The following is a 19,959-nucleotide window of genomic DNA, read 5'->3' on the forward strand; positions in this document are numbered from 1 at the left end:
GGCTCTAAAATTGAATTTTTAGCTTACACACACACACACACACACACACACACACACACACACACATACACACACACACACACACACACACACACACACACACATATATATATGTATAGGTATGCAGAGCCTCGATGGCTCAATTAAGTTTACAGCAGCAGCTTCGGACCGTAGAGGTCTGTGGCGCCCAGGTTCAAATCACCAGCCGACTGATCAGAGAGGCAGACACTTTTGCTATCCGTGTAGACATCCCGGGATTATATATGTAATCAGCGGATAGGTTGCTTAAAAGCAAATGGATCTTCCACAGACTAAATACACACACAAAACAAGCCACTACAACACCTTCTAAAAACATAACAAACATCTACACGTCTCGAACTCTACGCCATACCCGCATAATAACTTCGCTGCTGGGAAGAAGCGTTAGGTCGGGTATGATATGGCTATCGCTACACAGGTCAGCGATGTGAGCAGGGCAACGTCGAGATACGGAAGGTGCAAAGCAAATCAAAGTCGCACAAAAGAAGGCATCGTGCTTACCCCATACAAAAATGGGAAAAAAGCACGTTAAAAGAAGAAGAAGATATACAGTATATATATCTTCTTCTTCTTCATTAACGTGCATTTTTCCCATTATTATAGGGATGGCGATGCCTTCTTTGAAGGACTTGGATTTGGCGGTGGGTGACCGTAGCCTCGTCGGCTGCCCACCGCCTGTGTGGCCAGACCCGGTAGCGAATGTGTGCATGTTACCGTCCCCAGCTCCTTTCTCCCAGCAGCGAGGAGAACTGGGCGAGTAGGTTGACAGTTCGAGACGTGTGAGGTGTCTGTTATGTTTTTGAAGGTGTTGGAGTGGCTTTGTTTATGTATACACTATATATTATATATTACGGTATCGTCACTACTTCACACAAAAACCGGAATGGTTCTATTTGGCGCCGTTTTTTGGGCTCCAGGGTTTTTGGCGACGAGTTTTTTTGGCGACGATTTTTTTGGGGCCAAAAATAAGAAAATAATTCTCTCTCTCTCTCTCTCAGGTTAAAATATTCTGAGAGAATAAGGGAAATTCTACCTGTTACTACTGCTGCTTATTTATCATTTCTCTGTAACTGCCTATCTATCTGTTTCTCTTTAACTGCCTATCTATCTATCTGTTTCTCTTTAACTTGACAGCAATTTCCACAGTACAGAAACAGCTTTTTACTACCGCCTACATGTTAAAATTTAAGAATAGTTGAGTTGAACCCATCTACAGAAATAGCTAAACTTATTCTAAGTAGAAAAATAAGCAAATATTCGCATAATGGATATCTTTATGTATTCGATAAATATAGCAAGAAGGACCCACAAGTACAAAGTTTTGGAGATGTGAGAAATAAGAATGAGTGCAAAGCGTATCACACTCCAAGACAATGAAATGATAAAGGAAATAAATGAACATTCATCATATTTGCTTCAATAGCAAGTGTAAGTAACTGCTAAAACTAGTTACAAAGAGTCAGACTGTGAAGACTGCCAAGATCAGCCTTCGGTAAATCCTCAAGTTCTTGTACAGAGAATATTTCTCAAACCGCTCAAGGAGCACTTCAAATTAGATTTAATGAGCAAATAATAAAGAAGGAGAAATCAGTTGAGCCTCGCTCCTTATATCTAATCCTGTCAATGTTTGTGAATTAGTGATCCCAGATGAATACAAACTTATATGAAAAACAATAAGTGAGCATGAAAACTTTTTAATTGGTGACAATGGTCGATTGAACGAAAAATTTTAATTTTCGGAAGACAGAGCTGGACTGTGTTTTTACGAGATTCTGACGTGTGGTATTGTGATGGAATATTCAATTTTTCTTCTTATTTTAATGTAATCCTCTTGATATTTTCATTCTTATTTTGGTGAAAAAAATTTGTTGCGCAAAGTGTGGGCGCCAAAACATCGCCAAAAATCTATGAGCCCAAACGGCGCCAAAAAGCAACAAAAAGCACCCGACCCCACAAAAACATATTTTATACTTTCAAATATTAAGCCATGAATACCCCTTAATATCACTTTACGTAAGGAATAACTCACAGCTAATTGGAAATATATACAAGAGCATCTCACGATAATTTTAAGTTGATATCGACTTTGTTAAACAGAGTACTTAAAATCAAAACTAGCCCATCTTCAGCATGACGGCTAAATGATGACTTTGTAAACACAGCAAATCTTTAAGTAATTTGTATTTTTGCTAACATACAAGCCTGAAGTTTTTTACATAAGTACTTAGCTTGCGAACGTGAGCTGGAACAGCCGTTTAACTTTTAGACAAGGTTGTTACCTACCGACAGTAGGGGAAAAGCCCTGCCCACTCGTCGGTCTGCACTCCACCTTGCTTTTTGGCCCAGCTACCAAAATAAGGGGTGGCTGAGGTGGGATGTGAATGCAAAGATCTTTAGGTTTGTATGTTAGGAAAAATACAAATTACTAAAAATTTGCTGTTTATTCCAACAGAAATACAAACCTTCATTCTTTACATAGGAGACTTACTCATTGGTGGGAGGAGTCTGGGCAAATCCCTGAACTAACTGGTTGGTTCTACCCACCCGGGAATACCTTCCTGGTCTGGAAGAACTGAGGAAGGAATCCCACAACTCTAGCTTGTTGGACATATGGGATGTTGCAACTATTAGACTTCTGGGTGTTGAGCAATGAGTAGCTTCATTACTTCTGATGAAGGCTTGGAGAAACCCAAAAGTGTCGCAGACAATAAAACTTGCTAGTAAAACCAATGGGTTTGTTTCACCGTCTATCCCTCTCTCCCCTTGTCTAGAGAGACAGGGAACATGCATCCAATCAATTTACACAAGGACAAGGTGCCTCCATCATGTAGCCTAATCACCTGCAAACTCCACTGTCCAGCATGTGACGGCTCATCACCTGCCTCGCTGTCCTACGAGAGACAGGTACAAGAGAAAAGGGAGGAGACCAGTCACTCACACACATTCTCTCTCGCTTACCAAAAACTTAGACAAGATGCTACCTGTCCCCCAGACGAGTTACACAGTTTGTTGTGCAGCCACCACAGGACCCATGGAAAAATGTGTCCTAGGAATTATGGGCATTGTCCTGAAGGTAAAACAGGGTAAATGTGGTCTGGTGTGACCACAAACCTGCTCATAGTACCTGCTGAACTGACAGGTTCTTCCAGAATGCAAAGGATGGGGTGATGCCCCTAACTTTGTGTGCTCTCACCGGACTGAATGGCCACCTACCTCATCAGACAAAGAGTAAGCTTACTTGATGTCTAATAAAGCTCAAAAGAGACCGTGTTCTTGGAAACCTCTTTCTAGGCTGAGCCAGTACTAATGAAGAGGTGTCAGCATTCAGACCTGAGGTAGTACCATAGCAACCTAATTGGATAAAGTAGCACCTTGTCCCGATCATTACCTACAGTCCTTTAAGGAGGGGATGGAAATGGACTCAAATCTGGCATCAGGGACTGACAGGTTCTGAGTCTTCATTATGAATTTTGGGACCAACTTGAGTGTAATAGATCCCCATCCCCTCGAGTGCTTAACATCAAAGGCCATTAAGCTTGCCTACTCTCTTCACCAAAGCAGGGTAAGCAAGAAAACAGTCTTCAGAGTCAGATCTCTGTCTAATGATTCTCTCAATGGTTCATACAGTGTATGAGTTAGGCTCTTCAAGATGAGAGTCACATCCCACTTGGGGGGGACCAAGTTCCCTGGGTCGGCAAGACTGTTTGAAACATCACAGAAGCATAAAGATCTCCCATGAGTAATCTATTCTCTTCAACCAAAGGATATGGTGAAGGGTAGCTCTATAGCACTTAATGGCTGAAACAGAGAGAAGCTCCTCTCAGTGAAGTATGGTGAGAAAATCTGCTATCTGCTGAAGAGAAGCGCTGACTGGAGAGATACCCTGTTGACTACATCAACAACAGATGATGCCCATTTTCCCTGGTACACAGCCACTGAGGATTTTTGCAGGTATCCAGACATCTTTGCTATGTGTTGAGAAACAAAACTTTTGTTTGCAGGAGATGCTGGATAGTCTCAAGGCATGAAGTGCCAGCACTTTCACCGCCTGGTGATACCTCTCCACGTGCACCTGGCTCAGAAGGTTGTGCCATGTGGGAATCTCTCTTGGGACCTTGGATAACAGAGCCAGCAAGTCCAGGAACCACTCAGCTTGTAGCCACTTGGGAGCCACCAAAGTCAATCTGAAACTTGGGGTGATCAGAGCCTTGTTGGTCATCTGACGAATCAGACAAAACAGAGGGAAGGTGTAAGCTTCTAAGTTGTTCCCTGGGTGCTGGAAAGCATCCTCCAATGCAACCCATGGGTCCAGCACAATCGAGCAGAACACCAGTAACTTTCTGTTGTACCAGGTCATGAACAGATCTATAGCTGGAACTCCCCATAATTTGAAGCGTGTCTCTGCAATGTCTTGGTGTAGGGATCACTCTGTCCCTATCACTTGGCTTTGGTGACCGAGCTTGTTTGCCGCCACATTCCCAGACCCTGGAATGTACCTGGCTGACGGCTCCACTGAGTGTGCTACTGCCTACTTGTGCTTCTGCATTGCCAACCTGTGCAACTGGAAGGACACCATCCCCCCCTGCTTGCTGACATATGCCACTATTGTAGTGTTGTTGCTTATCAACACCACAGAGTATCCCATCACTTGGTTCCAAAATTCTTGAGGGGCTAAAAAAGCTGCCTTGAGTTCCAGGACATTGATGTGATGTCTGTGTTCTGGTCCCACAGACACCTGATCAACAACTCTTCCAGGTGTGTGCCCTATCTCTAAGTTGATGCATCTGACAACAGAAGCACCTAAGGAAGGGGAGTGCCCGACAGTACCCCTACTAAAAGGCTCCTGTTGTCTAACTACCACTCTAGATCTCTCCTCACTTCCTCTGACTGGGGAACAGGAGAGGAAGGAGAGTCTCCCCACCCCCCTGGAGACCAATACTCATTCATCCTCCACTAAAGGTAGAAGAGGTGAAGCCACCCATGAGGGAACAGCTTCTCCAATGCTGACAGGTGACCCAGAACAATATGCCACTTCTAGGCAGGTTGTTCCTGTTAAAAAAGGAACTTCTGCACTGCCTTTCTGAACCTGCCAATATGAGAATCCGAAGGGAAGTCCCTTGTTGCTGTTGTATCAATCAGCATACCCAGATGCTTTACCCTCTGCTTGGGCATGAGATCTGACTTCTCGAAGTTGTTCACCATATCCTGGTTGTGACAAAATCTTGAGAAGCCAATCTCTGTCCTGGAGAAACTGCAGCAACAAACTTGCCAGGACCAGCCAAATGCCCAGGTACTTCCACAGACATACCCATGCAAATAAGCCCGAGCCAAGATCAATGTGAACACCCGAGTGAACACTTAAGGGGCGGTTGAGAGTCCAAAATAAAGTACCCCGAAACGGAACGCCATCCCCCGAGGGTATAGTGGAGGTACTTGCAGGAGGACTGATGGACAGGTATTGAAAATACACATCCCTCAAATCCACCAAAAGTCACCCTCTCTGATGGAATCGAGGATCAAACCAACCATTTCCATCTAATATCAGGTCTGGCAAACCAATTAAGAGGGGAGAGAGGTTGATGATTGGCCTTCACCCATCTGTTGCCTTTTCCACCAGGGATAGGTAGTTGTAAAAACCCTGGAGATTAGTCTCTCATGACTTCTACAGTGCCTTTCTGGAGCACTGCATTCACCTCTTCCCATAGGGTGAGGTCCTTCTGCAAGCGGGAGGAATGTCACCCCTCAGAGCCCTTCACCCTTCTTCTTTTCCTTGTCCTTCTCCCTGGAAAGGAAGGAGGGTAAATAGGGGCGTGGCTGTGTGCCTTTCACTACCGAGGCAGAAGCAGCTTGGGTACCTCTATGGGGAGCTGAAGAAGCTTGTGACTTTCTCTGACCCAAAGAGGAAAGGCCAGCCTGACCCGAGGGTCGGGCTGCAGTGACACAAAAAGACCCAGAGGTTTTAGCCAATGCCTGGTGAACAAGCTTGTCGTTGTTGATTTAAAGCCTGTCCACTGCGGCCTCCACCTCACTTCTAGCAAAGAGGGGGGAGGATCCCAGAACTGGCCCATTTCTGAGCGTGAAAGCCAACTTGGGACCAACACAGTGTTTCGCCTCTTTATCACTAGATTACCCAATAGGTTTGCTGTTTGGTGGAGGAGGTGGGTAATAGCCCTACCTCCAAACAACAGCAGTCTCTTGAAGGTTGCATCCTCCTCAGGTGTACAGGTGCCCGAAGAAGAAGCGATCTTGGCCACTGACAGGGCCCAAAGATCGATCCACAAGACTGACTGGAATGCTGCCATGGCAGTCAATTCCAGTGCTGCTGCCTCCATCTGTGAGAGGGGGACTCCCTTCGCACCAAGACACTCTAGTGACAGACCAGGACACAGATGAATCAGGTCCGGCTCAACCTACTTGGTCGATAATGGGCTCTCCAAGGGAACATATTTCCTCTTGAGAGCTACAGGTGGATGAAGTGTCTTGCATGAATGGCTGGACCTGACAATTCTCTTGCCCAGAACCAAGAGAATTCACCTGGACCAAAACTCATCAGCAAGCCTAGACCATGACAGGTAGGGTTTGTTTCCCAGGTTCCCGGGATCTCGGGATCCCAGACAATTTTCAAGGTTTAATCATCCCGGGATATTTTTGCACATCCCGGCATAAAAATTAAGTACAAAAATAGGGACAAATTTGACTGCAGGATGGTTGTGGACTTGTTGTTCTGTTTATATTTTTATATGCTGTAAATACAGACAATTTCCGTCATTATCCTTATGATAATAATGATAGATGTCTAGATTATGTCACTGTTTTAATATTTATATAAAATACTTTATATTTTCAGTGAATTGTACTTTCCCATCAACAGCATCTTGCTAAAATTGCTAAAATCTTGTAAAATTTAAAGTTGCAATGCTTTTGCAAGATAAGGCCTGTCAAATAAATCCATGGAGGGAAAATAAAGCATCTGTTTCAGTGTTTCCGGTTTATTGCAGTAACTAAATCTATAGGGGACAGGGGTATAAAACCGTGACAAAATAATCATGTATAAGTTTGCAGATTTTTCAAGAGGAACGTATTCCTTCTTTATCATGTGGAAACGTGGTATTTCTGTTTACCTAATGCTTTATTTTGTATATTTGGGACGGTAATCACGCGAAGCAGTCCCAACAGAGTGTATGCTTTGAACAAGTTTGCAGCAGGTTTTGAACAAGAAGTGTTTGTGATGAGTGACTGCAGCCCGTGTGGGGCACCATCCACTGTGTCGTGTTATATAAGATCTTATTCTATGAAAAACTTCTCATTCATTTACTTCATGTTATAAATAAAGAATGCATACGTTTAATTTTTCTTCATTTATTTTTACTACATTTTCTGTCATTAAGTACTCTTTTCATTTCACCGAGTATAAACGAAAACAAATGTATTTTTTTATCAATGATAATGAACTATAATTTACATTTTCATTCGCACTGGAACTTGGAAGCAGAACAAAAACAAAGCAGTAAACGAAGCATACTTTAGCTCTTGTTCTTATTCCTCTTACTTTGTTGACAAACAAAGTGTATGCTGTAATTAAACATTAGGTGGAATTAATAAGACAGTCAATCTACAGTAATATTTCTGCATATCTAGTAATAATAAGCACATCAAAAACCTGAAAGGATAACAAGATATAATGTGTAATTTTAAACAACTGAAAATCCCGGGAATTCCCGGGATCCCGGGATTAGGACTAATTATATCCCGGAATCCCGGGACAAAGAAAAAGCTTCAAAACGACGATCCCTAATGACAGAGGAAGACTTGGTGGCAAAAGCACAGTCTGCAGGAAATGCCAATGTCTTTTTATTAAGATAATTATAATAATGTATCATTCTAATGATCTCCACAAAATGCCTCTGCAAAGTGCAACCATTAAGTATGGTGAACCTAAGCTTCCACTCACTCTACCCGGTACTGACTCATATTGTGCCCGAGCAGCAGTAGAGATGACATGGAATTCATTAAATTAGAAAAAAAACCCATCTGCTTGCTGAAGGTATAATTGGAACTAACCTTTCGCCATAAAGGGCACAGGTTGTGGTAGCGAAGGAACCCTTGGACCAGTGCAAGAGGGGATGTGTGCTGATTACTCCCAAACAATAGATCAGTATACAGAGCTGCATGCTTACCCACTACCAAGAATTGACGCCATGATGAAAGATCTCTCAAAGTATGGTGTGTTCTCTACCTTTGACTTAAAAAGGGCATATCACCAAGCACTACTGAGGGAATCAGGTGCAAAGTATACAGCTTTTGAAGCCAATGGACATCTGTATCAGTTTTGCAGGATTCTCTTTGGTGTGACAGATGGCATTGCAGTTTTTCACTTGGCCATGGACAAGTTGGTTAAATAAGAAAACCTACAAAATGCCTTCTGTTACCTGGACAACATCACCATTGCCAGATATAATCAAGAACATGATCAGAATGTACAACACTTTCTTGAGGCATCAGTTCAAGATGCCAAACCCTTATTGTTGCTGTTATTATGATGATGATGATGATGATGATGATTATTATTATTATTATTATCAATTATTATTATTATTATTACTTGACCCAATATTACAGAGAAAAATTATCTTACAAGAAAAGGTTGGCCTAAGCACTCCAACCATTGTGGTCAAGGCCTAAGCATCTGTTCTTGGATCTAAGCAGTGTCTAGCATAAATGGTTTCCGTAAATTACAGGACTTTCTTTGCTTACAGTCACTAAACACTAACTAAACAGTAATGTGCAATCACTAAACACTAACATTCACAATACACTTACACTCACACTTACTATACACTCACACTCACTAAACACACACACTTACTATACACACACTCATTAAACACTCGCACTTACTGTACATTCACACTCAAAAACACTATACACTCAATGAATACTCAGACTCACTAAGCACTCACTACACACTAAATGCTCACCAAAAACTCATAAAACACTGAACACTCACTAAATACTCACTGCACCCTAAACACTTGGTAAACATTCACTAAACAATCACTTAATCCTAAACGTTCATTAAAGACTAAGCACTCACTAAATCCTAAACGTTCATTAAAGACTAAACACTCACTAAACAGTCACTAAGCACTCACTATACACTAAGCATTCACTAAGTACTCACTGCACACTAAACAAACACTAAACAATTGCTACACATCCAGGAAGCACTCACTATACACTAAACACTCACTAAACCCTAAACACTCATTAAACACTAAACAGTCACTGAATATTCACTAATCACTCATTAAACACTCACTAAACACTTACACACTAAAAATTCCCTAAATACTAACATTCACAAAACATTTCACTAAACCCTAAACACTCACTAAACTTTCACTGAATGCACACTAAATATTCACTAAAACACTAATATTCACTAAAACCTAAACATTCACTAAACACAGACTAAACATTCACTAAACCCTTTAGCTTTCACTCAATACTTACACATTAGACATTCACTGAATACTTACACACTAAACACTAAGATTCCCTAAACATTCACTAAACCCTAAACACTCACGAAACATTAACTGAATACTTACTTACACACTAAACATTCACTAAACCACACATTCACTGAACCCTAAACTCACTAAACCCTGAACACTTACACACTAAACATTCACTAAATCCTAAACAATCACTAAATACTTACACACTAAACATTCACTAACATCAACTAACCCTAAACATTAACTGAACACTTACACACTAAACATTCACTAAACCCTAAAAACACACTAAACATTCACTAAACACTTACTCATAAAACATTCAGGATAAAGAAATTCACAACTGCACGAAGTCCTGTTCAATTTGCAGGCTCTGCAGTGCCGCCCTGGTGGAAGACCACCGAATTACCTATTACTGGTGTAAAATCCCTACTCAACGGGTTTTCTGTGGTGAACTACCCGTTTTCTACTGTGACTCTCCTACAAGCCTAAGTCAAGCCAAATAGCCACATTTTTATCTATGTAAATATGTATCTGTTACTGATTTATTTATGCCTGTTTACTTTTTATGTGTGTCAGAGTATTGTTGTGTCAATTCTTGTAATCTGATCTTTTAGTTATTTATGTTTGCCTGTCCGAATTCACATTGAGAGCAATTGACCTCAGTTCACCTGTATCCTATTGTATTCCTTTGTATAACGTCCGCACGCCGCTTTATGAGCAGCCTGCTTTCCTAATAAACCAGCAGTACATGTCCACCTGCTCATTATTTAGCACCTCTTATAGTGGTGACCCCAGAGTGGTTCCTGGAGCCATTAGCGGACTCATACGGCGACCTAGTCTTGGCTCCATGAATTACCCCACACCCCTAACGGACTAAAAACGACGCTTTAACAAAGAGTTCGGGCGTACTGACTCTCGTCATTGGCGGACCCACATGGCGCGCTCCTAACTGCGATTTGACGCGAGTAACCCACTCCAAGTAAGAGGGCAATAGTGAATATGGACGCGAACATTCCCTCCCACATACAGTTAACCGCGAACTCCGCGGACTCAGATATCCCTCTCACGCACAACCCACCTGCTCCCTCCCCCGTGCCAAGGCTCGCACACTTCTCCACGCTGATACCAGCTCCCTGCGCGCTGCCCGTCCTGACGGAACAAACTAAGTCCGCCCTCACCATAAAGCTGCTGCCCTTCACGCACAGCAACCCGTCATCATGGCTCTACAGGGTCGAGGGGCAGTTCAGGCTGGCGGGACTTACCGACGAGGTGCTGCAGGCAGTTGCCGTGATCAACACCCTCCCAGAGGAAGTCTTCAGGAAGCTTGTCTCGTGGGTGTCTGCCGCAATCCCATCACCTGCCAGAATCTGAAAACCTCTCTCGTCGAGACCTGCTCCCTACCGGTCTCTGAGAGGGCCGCCCGTGCCCTTGACCTCGTGAACAACCCTCGACATGACCAGAACCTCCTTGAAACTTGGGGTGTGATCCAAGACCTCTTCACCCTTCTCGAGACGGACAGCAGCGACAGGCAGTCGGAGATTAGCCTGTCAGGGGAGATCTTCCTCCATCAGCTCCTCCCGGAGGTCAGAACCCAGGTCCTCGAGCCTTATACAACGCCGCTCGGGGACCTGATCAGGACGGCACAGCAGCTGATGGACTCCACAAGGGCAGCGAAGCGGGCATCCACGCCTGCACACCCCAGCAGATCCCTCTAGCCGGAGGAAAACGTGGAGGAGATAAGCGCCATCACCAGGAGGCGGCCAACCTACCACCACAAGAAACATCCACCGGGGCCTTGCTACTACCACCAGCGGTACGGCAAGGACGCCCGGAACTGCCAACCCCCCTGCTCTTTCGCCCATCTTAAAAACAGGGGAGGTGGCGGCCAAAAGAACAGGCCACCATAGCAGCAGAGGAACCCAGGAGCCCAAAACCAATAAGTTTCTACGTCCATGACACCGTCTCCGGCAGGATGATGCTGGTCGACACTGGGGCCGTTCGATCAGTGTTCCTGCCATCCAGAGAGGACCGCAAATGGCGGCCAACAGAACAGGCCGCCATGGCAGCAGAGGAACCCAAAACCAGTAGGTTTCTACGTCTGCAACACCGTCTCCGGCAGGTGATGCTGGTCGACACTGGGGCCATTTGATCAGTGTTCCAGCCATCCAGAGAGGACCGCAAACGCCCACCAGACCCGGCTGCCTTCCTGACGGCCACCAACGGGTCCCCCATCCTCTCCTACGGCACCAGGCTCTTGTCGATTTCCATCCTCGGCCGGAGGTACACTTGGAACTTCATAGTCGCGGACGTGAGGACCCCACTCTTGGGTGAGGACTTCCTAGCCCACTTTGGTCTGGCAGTCATTGTCGGTCGCAAGTGTCTATTGGATACTGACTCCTGCCAGTCCCTTCCACTGGCGACGGGCCCCAGCGCGCCCACCATCTGCTCCGTCGCTCCGAACCAGTACACCCATCTGCTGAAGGAGTTTCCTGACGTCTTTAAGCCTGAACTGCGCCAGGTGCCCGGGGCCCCTGCAAAGCATGGAATCTACCACCACATTAACACAAAGGGCCCCTTAACGCACATAAAGTTCCGGAGGCTTTCCCCTCGGCGCCTTCAGGAGGCCAAGGATGTTTTTGCCGAGATGGAGCGGATGGGCATATGCAGGAAGGCCTCCAGCCTGTGGGCCTCTCCCCTCCACATGGTGCAGAAACCGGACGGCTCCTGGAGACCCTGCTGTGACTACAGGCGGCTCAACCTCGCAACTGAACCAGATCATTACCCCCTCCCAAACATGCAAGATCTCAAGGCCTCCTTTCACGGGGCCAAAATATTCTCTAAACTAGACCTTTTGAAGTCCTACTTTCAGGTACCAGTTGCTCCAGAGGACATCCCCAAAACCGCCATCATCATGCCCTTCAGATCCTACGTCTTCGCCTTTTCCACCTTCGGCCTGTGGAACGCGGGGGCAACCTTCCAGAGACTGATGAACAGCATCCTGGGGGACCTGAACTTCTGCGTCTATTACGTTGATGACATTTTGATTTTTTCCAGATCCCCCAAAGAGCACCTGTGGACATCCAAAAGGTCCTGCAGCACCTGCAAGAGAACAGCCTCATCGTCGGGTTTGATAAATGCACCTTCGGCATCGAAAAAACTGACTTCCTGGGCCACGAGATATCCCCGGAGGACGTCAGTCCACTCGCATCGAAGGTCGCAGCCGTTACCAGGTTTCCCACCCCTACCTCCGTCAAGGCCGTACAAGAATTCCTTGGGATGGTCAGCTACTACAGGAGGTTCTTCCCTGGGGTCGCACACATCATGGCCCCCCTGACAAGAGATCCTGAAGGGCCACCCGAAGTCCTTAGTTTGGGGACCCGACCAGCAGCAGGCCTTCTCCCTGACAAAGGCCGCCCTCACCGAGGCAACCGCCTTGGCCCACCAGGACCCCAACGCCCCCCTTCAGCTGACGACGGACGCCAGCAATGTCGCCTGTGGGGCCATCCTGGAGCAGGTCGTTGCTGGAGGCGCCCAGCCCATCGCCTTCTTCAGCAAGAAGTTCAGCCCTGCGGAGTCCCATTACAGCACCTTCGACAGGGAACTCTGCGCAGTATATCGGGCGGTACGTCAGTTCAAGTTCCTCCTGGAGGATACGCCCTTCACAATTTGGATGGACAACTAGCCGCTGGTCCACGCCTTCACAAAGAAGCAAGGGGACGCGTGGTCTTCCAGGCAGCAGCAGCATCTTGTGGCCATCGTGGAGTTCACCTGCACAATTAAATCATCCTCCCCGGCAGGAAGAACCCTGTAGCGGATGCCCTCTCCAGGATCAAGCTCAGTGCAGTGCAGCTTGGGATCGACTACGAGGACCTCGCCCGGGAGCAGACCACCGACCCAGAGACTCCACCCTACTGCACTGCCATCACGTCGCTCAAGTGGAAGGACGTGGCCCTCGCCCCTGGGGGGCCAAAACTGTTGTGTGACGTAAGCACCAGCCAACCTCGCCCCCTGGTACCCACCTCTCGCCACTGTCTGGTGTTCGACGTCATCCACGGGCTGTCCCACCCCTCCAGCAGGTCGATGGCCAAGCTGTTGGTGGAGACGTTCGTCTGGCACGGTATGCAGAAGGACGCGATAGCCTGGGCGAGACAATGTATCTGGTGCCAGACCAGCAAAGTAGGGCGGCACACCGGAACGGGGGTGAGCGAGTTTCCCCAGCCGGGGAGGCGGTTCGGACACATCCATGTAGACGTGGTGGGCCCCCTTCCCCCATCAGGCGGGGCCAGATATCTCCTGACGATCGCTGACCGCTCCATCAGGTGGCCTGAAGCGACGCCCATGCATGAAGCCACCGCCAGTGCATGCGCCAAGGCCCTCCTCTCCAGCTGGGCCAGCTGGTTTGGTGTCTCGGACCACATAACCACAGATAGGGGTCCTGCCTTCCTGTCCGAACTGTGGTCCGCCCTGGCACGCCTGCTGGCACCTCTCACCACACCACCACCGCCTACAACCCCACGGCCAACGGATTGGTGGAGCGGTTCCACAGGTCCCTGAAGGCGTCCCTCACGGCCCGCTGCACCACCGAAGATTGGAAGTACCAGCTGCCTTGGGTCCTCCTCGGGCTGAGGACCGCACCCAGAGCCAACGGCAACCTGTCCGCAGCAGAGAAAGTCTACGGGGAGCCCCTCGTAGTCCCGGGCGAACTCGTCACGGGAGACCACCACAACCTGACAGTCCAGAGGCTCCGTGACACAGTTGGGAAGTTCGCCCTCTGCCAGGGGACGTACACCGATAGGATAACACCATTCATGCCTCCCAGCCTGTCCTCCACCACCCACATCTTCATTAGGGATGATGCCGTCTCCCCACCCCTAACCAGGCCCTACAAGGGGCCCTTCCGCGTGCTGGAGCGGAACACCAAAGCATTCCGGCTGGCCGTGCACGGGAAGGATGGTTGGGTGTCTGTTGACCGTCTCAAGCCCACCCTGTTGGAGGAAGTCATTGACGATACCACGCAGCGCCCTCCGCAGGGACTGTCGCCCCCGCAGCCAGCCCAACCCAAAAGAAAGTCGAGTGGCTGCCCCCTGAAGCACCAGGGCAGCACCGCAGCCAGCCGTTCCCACTCACACCACACCCCCTAACTGACTTCGCGGAGCCGCGCACTCTCCAGCGGCCCAGCAGATATCTAGTTTAATCAGACTTACCCACGTCTTGGGGGGGGGAGTATTGTAAAGTCCCCGCTCAACGGGTTTTCTGTGGTGAACTACCCGTTTTCTATGGTGACTCTCCTACAAGCCTAAGTCAAGCCAAATAGCCACATTTTTATCTATGTAAATATGTATCTGTTACTGATTTAATTATGCCTGTTTACTTTTTATGTGTGTCAGAGTATTGTTGTGTCAATTCTTGTAATCTGATCTTTTAGTTATTTATGTTTGCCTGTCCGAATTCACATTGAGAGCAATTGACCTCGGGTCACCTGTATCCTATTGTATTCCTTTGTTTGACGTCCGCACGCCGCTTTATAAGCGGCCTGCTTTCCTAATAAACCAGCAGTACATGTCCACCTGCTCATTATTTAGCACCTCTTATACTGGTATACAGATAGCACCTCCAGATATATACCCTCTATGCAGAGACGGCGTCGGTGTCCCTGGTAGTTGTGACGCCAGATAACCCACAATTAATCAACCCTCTATGCAGAGAACTGATTGAGGTTAATGAAAGTTGGACAGCCATCAGTATACTGAAATATTAGAAGATGTCCTTACTCCATCTGTAAGGTCACTCATCCCAGATCAGGAACCAGTTTTTGAGTGATGGATAATTTTTCTGTTCATAATGCAAAAGAAGTAAAAGAATGGTTTAGAGCCCACCAAGATATTATCATCTGGACTGAATGGCTAGCAGGTCTGCGGACTTAAACCCAATAGAAAATCTTTGGGCTTATATTGTAAGGAACTGGAATAGTAGTCAAATAAGGACCAAAGGAGCCCTAATTAGTCACGCCAAGTCAGTATGGGAGCATGTCTGGAGGAGGGTTTTCTTCAGGAGGTGGTAGGTAAGGGGGCATGCTTCAGACACCCACGGGATGAGCTTACTGTAGATCTCCTCCGGCAGGGTGTTGAGTACTATATCCGCCTGCAGCACCTTGTCGTTTAGGTCCGCAATCCTGAACTGGCTCTCGACCCTGCAGAGCCACGCCGACGGATTCCCCTGCGTAAACGGCGGCAGTTTTATGGACAGGGTGGCCCTGGATTGGCCCCCTGGGCTGGGGAGAGTGCGGGGCGCGGCAGGGGTGTGGAGGAGCGTGACAGCCATGGCGCGGGGACAGACGCGGGTGATATGGGAGGGAGGTATACCTCCGAGTCCATGAGGTCAGCGGTTAATTGAATGAGGGAGGGGATGTCCACGTCCATACTCGCTCTTTGCTCTCTTATATGGAGTAGGGTACTCACGTCAAAACGCACTTGGGAGCGTGCCGTGTGAGTCCGCTAATGATTTTGCCGACGAGAGTCAGTACGCCCAAACGCTGGTTCAGCACCATGATTAGTCCGCTAAGGGCGAGAGTAAGCTCCTGAAGCCAAGACTGAGTCGCCATATGGGTCCGCTAATGGCTTCGGGAACCACTCCAGGGGTCACCACTATAAGAGGTGCTAAAGAAACGAGAAGGTAAAAGTTACTGCCGCTTTATTCAAGGTCCAGGCAGTTTATATAGCGGCCGACTGGTGTCGGGCCGCAGAAGGCAATGGAAGCAAGGGTGACCTGAGGTCGATAATAATTAATAAATAAATACAGCGAACGAGTACAATATACAATGCAACAATAGACAGAATTACTGTAAAGTTGAGTATAATCTAGATGCCTGCGAAAGAAGAAATACACGGTACATAGTTGGTGAACAGATAAATAATTGCATACACAGTTTAAACAATTGAGTTTTCGTGACCTAGCCCGGCCACCGTGACGAATTGTAGGTACAAAGAAAATGGGCCGTCATCAAAGAAAACTTGCTTAGCGGGGACTTTACAAGAACAGACAACCAGTAACATATACATTTCAAAATTCAAGCTGCTGCCAACCACAGCCAGCAGAAACATACTGAAGCTCTTTGCTATGTTGTACCTATTCTTCCCACGAAAGTGGGCAGGGCATGTCGCCATAACGAAAACAAGCTAGCGTGATGCGTAATTTAAAAATTTTAAGCTACCAGCTAAAAGAAACTAACAGCTATGTAATTACTGGGTAAGCTACTTATATAAAAATATGATTTATTTTCGAGATACACTTTAATAGTATTAAGAGTTCACGGGCATCATCTTCCCTGTCATGAGACTGGACATAAAGTGAACATTAGATTAAAATTATATTACCAAAGCACTTTTTCTTTTCGCTTTGTATTGCCCCAGTATTCCTTTTGCGCATAGCCTCCTGCAATTTTGTCACCTGTAGCTCCCTTCGACGTATCGTCGGTCTCCAATACCTGTCTACTAACAGGTGTCTTTTAGCCGTCGGTACCCCTGGCGACCCGTTGCAAGCTGAGATGGCAACTTGTTAATCTCCCTGAGGGGTGTGTTGAGGTATTGGAGTATCGCCAGGGCCGTCTTGTCTGACTCAAGGGCTCCACCTTTTTATGTGTTTTCTCGGAGTAGCCTCTTGGCCGATTTGACAGCTGCTTCTGCCCTGCCGTTGGACTGGAGATACTGGGCTGATGACAGATGGACCTTGACTCCCCATCTCCTGAAGAAGGCCTCCATCTCCTCGCTGGCTAAGTTAGTACCTCCATCAGTCGATATTTGTTCTGGGGCTCCCCAACGTGAAAAGTAGGATCGAAGGTGAGTGCTTATTTTGTTGGACGTGGCACCACTGGGGAAGTGAGCTACTTCTAACCAACCAGTTAGTCTATCTGCGTATACCTTGTATACAATGCCTTCTATTTGAAACATATCTGCGACGACTTGCTGGAAGGGGTATTCTGCTGGCGGCATATGCATAATTTCTTCAGGAGGCAGTGAAGGGGTGTGTTCATCACATGAAGTGCATTGGGCACGGCGATGCTGAAGGTCTCCTTCTATTCCCGGACAGTAGACTGACTGCCTGGCCCTTCTAAGCATAGTCTAGGCCTTGGTGTCCTGTCTGTAGGTTAGCGGCTACCTGATGACGTAAACCTTCAGGGACAACCAAACATATGCATCCTTGGTCCACCGAGTATGTCTCCAGATCCTGGTTGATGGCTAGCCGATCCTGAACGCTGAAGAAGGGACGAAGGCAGGAGAGTTCTTGTGACTTCTGTTGGGGCCAACCACCCGCTGCGACCCTAGCAAGCAAGAGCTGATACACTGGGTCGTTAGACACGGCGCTCCTGATGCAGTCTTCATCCAACACGATAATGTCCGCTTCCAAAGCGGCCACGGTTGCACATGCCACTGCCACTTGAATGTCGTCCTCCAAATCCAAGTCAGAAGCTTCGTGGGGTGCTTGCATGGTCGGGTACTTGAGAGGAAATCCGCGGCAGTGTTCCTTTTTCCAGGCAGGTATTTGATGTGAAACTTGAACTGGAGTGTCTTCTCCTTCCAGGTTAAGCAATCTTGGGTTGATGACGTCCTTAAGAGCCCTATCACCCAGCAGTTTGACCAGTAGACGGTGGTCCGTGATGATGGTGAGTTTAGGGCACCCAGGTAGGAACAACCTGGCCTTCTGCAAGCACCAGGTGACTGTAAGGGCTTCTCCTTCCACAGGGGCATACCCTGCTTCAGAGGGGGTCAGGTGTCGACTGCCACATAGGGCAAGACGCCAGCCGCCCTTGCAACAAAAGGGGCTGTCAGCTGATTGACAAGCACAATCCTGCTGAAGGACGACAAAACCAATGCCCTCCTTGCTCCAATCCATCATGATTATCGTAGGGTGCGTCTTGTCGTAATATGCCAAGCAGTCCTTGGCTAATTGACAGATAACCTCTTGTGCCTGCAGGAGTTTGCTACGTAGCTGGCTATCCCAGTAGACGTTTTTCCCCGTGGGCTTTCTGAGGAGGTCCCTAAAGGGCTCCATGATGGGCATCATTGCAAGGAAGGGGGCTAACTGATTCAAGAATCCGAACCACGACCTAATATCAGTGATTGAGGGCTTCTCTGGCATGTGGAAGTTATGAATGGCGTCTAGTCGTTCGTCTGCAGGCTTGTATGACTCCCATCCCAAGTGGTACCCGACAAAGGTAACCTCTCTCTTGCAGAATTTGAACTTCTTGGGCTTGAGCGTAATACCTGCAGAGGCACACGTTGACAAGAATTCATATACGTGCCAGAATGCCTCTTCGATGCTGTGATTGTATAGCAAGGCGTCGTCGATGCATTTATGCTTTCTGGTGATGTCTGCAGGGTGTCGTCGAACCTTTTCGTGTAGACGTTGGAAGCCGAACAGTGACCCATGGGTGTTCTACAATAATGATACCATCCCCATGGGGTGATGAAGGTCGTGAGCGGGCGGTTGTCCTCGTCCAATTCCACTTGGTGGAAACCCCAATGGGCGTCTGCTGTAGTCTTGTACGTGTGTATGGGGATGCTGGAAATCATGTCGAAGGGTGCCGGCGTATGATGAGTCTCACAAAGACAGTGGGCATTGAGGCACTGGAAGTCTACTGTGCGGCAAAGTTGGCCCGTCTTCTTGGCTACCATGACCATCCTTGCTCACCACTCCGTTGGATCCCCTGCCTGGACTGGTTCTATCACGCCCTTTCGGACGTCCTCATCAAGCTGGGCCTTTACCTCCTCTTCCCAATGTTTAGGGATTGCTGCCAGTGTGTGACAGGCAACGCAGATCTGGTGCTCTTGCTCTGTCTGAGGGGAGTTAGGTGGACACCGATCCCCCTTCCCAAAACACAAGCCTTGCAATGAGGGGGGGAGAGGTGTGTGTCTGCAAAATCACTGAACTCAAGGTATTCCCTTTCTTCAGGCATTCTGCAACATTTCTGGAAGTGCCCTCCTTTTGGCACCCGTGGCACGTCATACCTTTTTCAATGGTGCATGCCATTGATCCAGGCAAGTGATGTCCCCGAGTTCCCGCAATCCTGCAGACCTGTTGCACTGAGTTAAACACCAGGGGTGGCTCTACATCATCACTGCCTGAAAGACATCATCACTCGATGCACCAGCCAACTGCCTCTGTGCTCTTGTATGGGGCGCTTTCAACGCCTTGGCGGAGCAGCTTCAAAAGTACAACCAAAGCCTGAAAGGCATCGACACTTTTAAACGTATCACATGCCTGAAACACATGCCTTTTTAATACAGGATCACTGAGACCTACCATTATTTTCACTGAACTCGATATATTCAGCCAAGCATTCCCCGCATTTGGGACACTGAAAATCACAGTCGGTGGCCTTTTGAGTACACTTTGA

General features: G+C 47.5%; 1 protein-coding gene across 1 annotated transcript in view; it reads right to left on the minus strand.

Moving 5' to 3' along the window:
* The window catches only part of LOC136839098 (uncharacterized), a 66,951-nt gene that overhangs the window by 33,667 nt on the left and 13,325 nt on the right, over positions 1-19,959 (minus strand). The window lies entirely within an intron of this gene.

This window comes from Macrobrachium rosenbergii, chromosome 6, assembly GCF_040412425.1.
Source record: "Macrobrachium rosenbergii isolate ZJJX-2024 chromosome 6, ASM4041242v1, whole genome shotgun sequence".
Lineage (NCBI taxonomy): Eukaryota > Metazoa > Arthropoda > Malacostraca > Decapoda > Palaemonidae > Macrobrachium > Macrobrachium rosenbergii.